The following is an 8,130-nucleotide window of genomic DNA, read 5'->3' on the forward strand; positions in this document are numbered from 1 at the left end:
TTCTTCTGAAGTCTCCTGAAATTTGACCAGCATCTGGGGACTAAGAGAAGTCTGAGACCTTTCAGCCTTTCTTCCCTGAGCAGGAGTAGAACACAGAGCCAAGGAGCCCGACTGGCTTCGTGGCTGAGAAGGCCAGCTGCCCAACCATGGGGGAACAGCTTTCTTGTCTATATAAAAGGCTTATGCAAACCTTGACTTCGTCCAACTCAGTCAACACCGTCTCCATGTAAAAGCTGCCAACTGGGGACTTCCTGAGTGTGTATGTCCTGGAATGGAACCCTGTGCAAAGCAGACAAATCTTCCCTTTGTTCTTTACCTGTCAAGGGCTGAGTAGCCAGCACATTAAAAAACAAGGCCACTCACGTCCTTGTCATCTCCTCAGCAAGGAGGACATTGAAGGATGTCTTGAGACCATCTCGGGTGTGTAAAGCCTCACAGCTCACCAAGTGCCCCTGTGGGCTCCTTTCACACAAGCGCAAACATCACCAAATGAGCTGTGTAACAGATGACTCCAAATGACGCAGTTCAAAGCAATGTGTGCACATTGGCACAGATTCTTTGGATACACGCAGGTGGAGAACAGGCTGTGGTGTCATCTGATGACTTGATGGGGTGGGTCCTCTCCCAAGCACACATAGATACTTTTTCAAGGGTCTGTTGCTGGGTTTGTGGAGGTCACCTGATGGTGTCACCCGAAGGTCTCTCTCAGTTTCTTGCTGCAACCTTACTGATGGAGGGTTTCCACCTCCACAGCAGCTTCCTTCAACGTAAATGACTGTGCCTGAAGTAGTACGCTCTTGCCTCTGGTAACCTGGTCTCAGGCATGAAAATTCTGTAGTTAATCACTAGGTCCAGCCTATGCTCAAAGGGAGGGTGTCACACAGGGTCTGAATAACCAAGGGGCAAGGATGACTGGACCCCATCGAGAGGTTATTTAACATAGAATCTACCTGATGATCATAGTAACTTTGAAAGTGTTTTGGACACATTTATGCCCTGGGAACTGTTTTGGAGGATTTCCATATGAAGTTTTAGTTCATCCTTCCTACAACTCAGGAGGAGTGGACATGGAGTGCAGACACGAAGCAGTGTGGGCATGAAGCAGTGTGGGCATGAAGCAGTGTGGGCATGAAGCAGTGTGGACACGATGCAGTGTGGACATGAAGCAGTGCAGACATGAAGCAGTGCGGACGTGATGCAATGTGGACATGAAGCAGTGTGGACGTGATGCAGTGTGGGCATGAAGCAGTGTGGACATGAAGCAGTGTGGGCATGAAGCAGTGTGGACATGATGCAGTGTGGACATGATGCAGTGTGGACATGATGCAGTGTGGACATGATGCAGTGTGGACATGATGCAGTGTGGACATGATGCAGTGTGGACATGATGCAGTGTGGACATGATGCAGTGTGGACATGATGCAGTGTGGACATGATGCAGTGTGGACATGATGCAGTGTGGACATGATGCAGTGTGGACATGATGCAGTGTGGACATGATGCAGTGTGGACATGATGCAGTGTGGACATGATGCAGTGTGGACATGATGCAGTGTGGACATGATGCAGTGTGGACATGATGCAGTGTGGACATGATGCAGTGTGGACATGATGCAGTGTGGACATGATGCAGTGTGGACATGATGCAGTGTGGACATGATGCAGTGTGGACATGATGCAGTGTGGACATGATGCAGTGTGGACATGATGCAGTGTGGACATGATGCAGTGTGGACATGATGCAGTGTGGACATGATGCAGTGTGGACATGATGCAGTGTGGACATGATGCAGTGTGGACATGATGCAGTGTGGACATGATGCAGTGTGGACATGATGCAGTGTGGACATGATGCAGTGTGGACATGATGCAGTGTGGACATGATGCAGTGTGGACATGATGCAGTGTGGACATGATGCAGTGTGGACATGATGCAGTGTGGACATGATGCAGTGTGGACATGATGCAGTGTGGACATGATGCAGTGTGGACATGATGCAGTGTGGACATGATGCAGTGTGGACATGATGCAGTGTGGACATGATGCAGTGTGGACATGATGCAGTGTGGACATGATGCAGTGTGGACATGATGCAGTGTGGACATGATGCAGTGTGGACATGATGCAGTGTGGACATGATGCAGTGTGGACATGATGCAGTGTGGACATGATGCAGTGTGGACATGATGCAGTGTGGACATGATGCAGTGTGGACATGATGCAGTGTGGACATGATGCAGTGTGGACATGATGCAGTGTGGACATGATGCAGTGTGGACATGATGCAGTGTGGACATGATGCAGTGTGGACATGATGCAGTGTGGACATGATGCAGTGTGGACATGATGCAGTGTGGACATGATGCAGTGTGGACATGATGCAGTGTGGACATGATGCAGTGTGGACATGATGCAGTGTGGACATGATGCAGTGTGGACATGAAGCAGTGTGGGCATGAAGCAGTGTGGGCATGAAGCAGTGTGGGAATGAAGCAGTGTGGACATGATGCAGTGTGGACATGAAGCAGTGTGGGAATGAAGCAGTGTCCAGCTCTCTCTCTGCCTTGGCAACTCCATAACCGTGATTCTCTTTTGAGCATCCACTGACAGTGGTACTTGCAGCTTCCCTCCACCCCAGCTTACACCGGAAGCTTCCTGTATGACTGGTTGTATCTGTGGTCAATCCATGCTCCTTTTCTGGAATATTTAAGCTTGCCTTAGTTGAAAAAAAAAAGGCCCATTGCAGACATGAGTGTAATGGACTGGTTTAAGTTTTCCTGGGGGCTTAATAAAAGGTGGTAGTTTGGGTACCGGCTCAGCGATAGGCCCTTCTGTTAATACTTATCTAGCTAATGCATCTTGCAAATGGCCTCGTGCAGCTTTTGGAACATTAAGGAGACTTGGAAATGTTGTTCTACATATGGTATTTCTGCACTGGAGTTTTCCCCTCCTTTCCACTTGTATGAATTATTTTACGATGAAGGTGGTGATGCTCGGGGAATAGCGGCCAGAGGAAGGGTTAGAATTTCACAGGACCCAGCCTGGGGCATTTTTTTGCAGCCCAGAGGGAACACTGGCCCACATTCCTGAGCACAGGGACCAGGAGGAATGGAAGCTGAGTGGCTGACAAACACCAGCTGTGCTTGTAGGCATGCATCAGGCCCTGGCCTGGCAGGCATCTGCTCCCTCAAAGCTGTGCATGCTATTAGCAGACTCACCCAAAAAGGACATACCAGGAGTGAATGTGTGGAATTCCTGCTGTTACACAGGAATTCCACAACTAAAGCCATGTTCCCTGTACTTATCAAGCTAGCCAAGATAGCCAGAGGCAGGGTGTAGTCTGAACACAAGGCAAAATTCCACCTTATGCGTACCAGGTGCCAGATACTGACCTGTACTTGACTGATATCCTCATTCCGCATAGCGAAAGGCTTCTCTGTGCCAGGTACAGTGTGCCAGGAACTCCAAGCCAGGATGAAGAAAGTTGAGTCCGGGTTACAAGGGAAAGCTCAGCCTAATGGGAAGTACAGATCCCACTACACCCACCACAGTGGTGTAGATCCCTCTACATCCACTACAGCTCAGTACAGTGTGACTAGTGTGGACAGAAAGGGGCGGAGGAAGCACAGGAGGAGCACAGAATCAACCAGTCAGAAGGGTGGAAGAGACCGGTTGAGGATCAAGACAAAGGGCATGCTCTGTGAGAGAAGGGAAACCGGCAAAGACAGCAGTGCATATGAAGTCACAGAACACGGGTCTTCATGGACACAGGGAATGCTTTCTCTGAGGTTTATACCCTGACACAGAACTGCAGGGACACACGGTAGAAATACCTCTCTCTGTCTCTCTCTGACTTTCTCTCTGTCTCACTGTCTCTGTTTCTGTCTCTCTCTGTTGTGTAATATGTATGTTATGCATGTGTATGTGTGGGTGCCCATATGTGTACCTTGCAGAGGCCCAGAAGTCAATGTCAGATGTCTTTCTGTATTGCTGTCCACCTCGTTTTGAGACAGGGTCTCTCACTGGACCTGGAATGTACCACATTATACCACAAGCCCCTGGGAGCTGCCTGCCTCTGCCTTCCCAGAGCTGGCACACACCACCACGCCTGGCTTTTCTGTGAGCTTTGTGGGACTGAACTCAGGCCCTCATGCTTGTGCGGCATGTGCTCTGCCCACTGAGCCATCTACCCAGCTGGACAACACACAATGTAAATATCTCAATTTTTCAAACTAATGCTATATGGATCCCTGGAAACCCATAAGACAATTCCTGTAACTGTGCATGAAGATCTCCATTTTTCTCCTCATCCTATCCTGAAGCTAGTATTTCCCAAATTTTCAGTGCTTGCAGTCAGTTGGGGACAAAGCTGTTCCACATTCTAATCAGCATTTCTGTGTTTTCCTGGCAATTTATCCATGTCCTGAGATGCCTGTTGGCCTTTGAGGCTTTTATGGATGGCCTATGCACATCCCTTGCCCATTTTTCTATTTGTTTTCCTTTATTTTTCTTGGTTGTCTGTAGGAATGACTTGAACAATTTACTTACTAATTGGTTGCTGGTATCAGAGTTGCCCAGTCTTATCCAGACTGTCAAGGCTCTGATAAGGTTTGCAATGGTACATTTTGTTTGGCTGTTGCTACTGTTGTGTATTTATTGTTAGTTTGTTTTGAGACAGGGTCTCATGTATTCCAGACTAGCCTTGAACTCGCTATGTAGCCAAGGATGACCTTCAATTTCTGATCTTTCTGCCTCCAGTTCGCTAGTGCTGGGATTACTGGTGTGCACTACCACACCTGGTTTTATGAGGCACTAAAATCAAACCCCAGTTCCTGCATCATAGGCAAGCACTCTACCAACTAAGCAACATCCCCAGCCCTGAAATAGCACATTATGATGAACGTAATTCTTCCTTTAATTCTGATATTAATTCATTAATTTTCCCTTATATGGTTTGTACTTTGAGGTAAGGAATTCTTTTTTAATATTTTATTTATTATTTTTTTATGTGTATGCGTGTATTGTCTGCATGTAGGTAAGTGCACCCGTGTCATGCAATACCTCCAGATGACAGAAGAGGCTGTCCGATCCCCTGGAACTGGAGCTATGGACAGTTGTTAGCTGTCATGTGGGTGCTGGGATTCGAACCCAGGTCTTCTGCAAGAACAGTGAGTGTTCTTAACCGCTGAGCCATCTCTCCAGCCTCTTTTGTGGTAAGAAATTCTTATTTAAGAAATAATTCATGATCCCAAGGTAAAAAAAGACAGCTACATATTTTGCCATGTTAGATATTTTTAATGTTCACAGCTAAATCTTTACACCATTTGGAGTTTTTTTCTGTAGCAAGAATAAGATATGGAAGGGACAGAGAGAAGGCTCAGAGATTAAGAGCACTGGATGCTTTTGCAGAAGACCCGGGTTCAGTTCCCATCACCCACATGGTGGCTAACAACCGCCTGTAACTCCAGTTCCATTTAAAATAGTTTTGGTGTTTAACAAAAACAAATTACTGATTAAAAAGAAGTTCAGAGTCCCAGTTACATATGAGAACTAAATACGGTCTGAATTAAAAGCCTGACATAGTAGTAATTTTCAGGCTAAAAACTTAGCTTGCCACAAGGTCACAGCTGGTGGCAGAGGTGGGAGTCTCTTGGATCAGAAACGAAGGACAGTTTATGACTGACATCAAGCAGTTAGAATACCCAGCACTGTCTTCTGGCCTCTGCAGGCATTGCACGCACATAGTGTACTTACATGCATGCAGACAAAACACTCATATACATTTATAAAATGAGATGAGAACTTGACTTTAGCTTTCTTGTACATCTTGTGAGCAGAAACTATGACAGACTATTTGCAACTATTTTTTTCAATGATGTCTATAAAGCAAATAGCTATAAAAGTAGAGATAGATCCCCATGCAGCACATTCCTTACTGACCAATAGAGTTGGGGCTTTTGTTGTTGTTGTTGTTTTGGTTTGGTTTTGTTTGGTTTGGTTTGGGGTTTCTTTTGGGGGGGGTGTTTGAGTCAAGTCACTGAGGCTTTTATTTTGCACAAAGAACCACTGGGAATCTTGCATGTGGCCACCCTGGAGGTTACACCAGAGGTTATGAGGGCTCCTGACACTAGGTGGGAAGTGAGAGGCAAACAATGATTTGGACCCATCACATGATCACAGAGCTGGAGTTTCCAACAGGGCTCCAGGTGGCCAGGTGTGGCTTCAGACCTCTAGGGAAGCAGGAGAAGGAGCTAACTGCAGAGACCTAGGAAACACAGCTGGCCTCGAGTCACCTCGATGGCATCAGGGACAGGGTCTAAGCAGCCAGTGGTGACTGAGGGCTCCAGGGATGGCTGAACCATCGTTTACTTGGCCAAGGGGTTTCTGAAGGACCTGCCAGCAAACTTGGCCTTGCTGCCCAGTTCTTCTTCGATTCTGAGGGTCTGGTTGTACTTGGCCAGACACTTGGATTGGCAAGGTCACCAGTCCTAATCTGCCCAGTGCAGAGTCCCACCGCCAGGTCAACAGTGAAGGTATCCTCAGTCTCTCCAGAGTGCTGGGACACCATGACGCCCCAACCATTAGGCTGGGCCAGCTTGCACACCTGCAGAGACTTAGTAACAGGGCCGATCTGGTTCACTTTGAGCAGGAGGCAGTTGCAGGACTTCTCGCCCACAGCCATGGCAATCCTCTTTGGGTTGGTCACTGTGAGATCGTCCCCAATGACCTGGATGCCTGCACTAGCTGTGAACTTCTGCCAGGCTTCCCAGTCATCCTGGTCAAAGGGGTCTTCAATGGACACCACTGGATAATCTCAGATGAAGGAGTTATACAGATCAGCCAGCTGGTCAGGTGTGATGTACCTGCTGGTGTCATCAGGAGACTTGAAGTCCAGGTCGTATTTGCCAGACCTGAGGAACTCAGAGGCAGCTACAGCCATCTGACGACAACCCTGTCCGTGTTGCCGGCCTTCCCACCTGTGTTTTTCAGCAGCTCCAGGGCTTCCACGTTCTCCAGGATGCTGGCTGCAAACTGGCCTTCATCACCCACATTAGTGGCATCTTTCCCATATTTGGTGGCATTCTTCAGGCTGTGGTAAACCTCTGCTCCAATGTGCATGGCTTCCTGGAAGCTGGAAGCACCCACCAATAGGATCATGAGCTCCTGCATGGCCAGCTTGTTGCCAGAGTGAGAACCACCATTGATCACATTGAAAGTGGGACTGGCAGGATGACTTTGGAGCCACCAGCCAGGTCAGCAATGTGTCAGTACAAGGGCATGCCTTACTCTATAGCACCAGCTTTGCAGACAGCCAAGGATACTCCTAGGATGGCATTGGCATCAAACTTAGATTTATTTTCAGTCCCATCCATTTCAATCATCAGTTTGTCGTTCTGTTCTACAACATTCATTTTCTTGCTAACCAGAGCAGGTGCAATAGTTCTGTAGATGTGCTGAACAGCCTACGAGATACCCTTTCCCATGTAGTGTGTCTCATCATTGTCCCAGAGTTCCAGGGCATCGTAGACACCAGTTGAGGCACCACGGGGCACAGCAGCTTGGGAGAGACCTTTTGCGGTGTAGAGATCAACCTCAATAGTGGGATTCCTGTGAGAATCAAAGATCTCTCTGGTGTGGATCTTAAGAATAGACATGGTGAATTTCTGATGCAGGAAAGGAACAGGCGATGCTCTGGACACTGTGGAGAGTGGTCCAGAGTCTTTTTTTTTTTTTTTTTTTTAAAGATAACACCTCCTTTGGGGGCAAAGGCCAGGCCAGTTATTGCCCATTTTGGAAGATCTGGATTCTTCAAGTTGAGGGTCTTTAAGAGAGACCCCATCAAACAACCTGCCATGTGCACAGTGCTGTCTAGAGCTCTCCATGGCTCCCTGTAGGAACTGAGGAGGGTGAGGTGCAAATGCTGGGTTCTCTGACTGCTGTTCTTGGTGTCAGTCATAAACTGTCCTTCGTCTCTGATCCAGGAGGCCCCTGCCTTCTGCCAACAGCTGTGACCTTGTGGCAGGTTAACTCGTTAGCCTATAAATTACATACTAGGTCAGGTTCTTAATAATTCAGACAGTATTGAGTTCTCATATGTAACTGGAACTCTGAACTCTTTTGTAATGAGT

The 8,130-nt window shown here is 47.6% G+C and overlaps 1 pseudogene; it reads right to left on the reverse strand.

Moving 5' to 3' along the window:
• Positions 1-6,366: 6,366 nt before the first annotated feature.
• On the reverse strand, positions 6,367-7,656 carry LOC103747428 (annotated as a pseudogene).
• Positions 7,657-8,130: the final 474 nt, after the last annotated feature.

This window comes from Nannospalax galili, unplaced genomic scaffold (assembly GCF_000622305.1).
Source record: "Nannospalax galili isolate Female #2095 unplaced genomic scaffold, S.galili_v1.0 scaffold83, whole genome shotgun sequence".
Classification (NCBI taxonomy): domain Eukaryota; kingdom Metazoa; phylum Chordata; class Mammalia; order Rodentia; family Spalacidae; genus Nannospalax; species Nannospalax galili.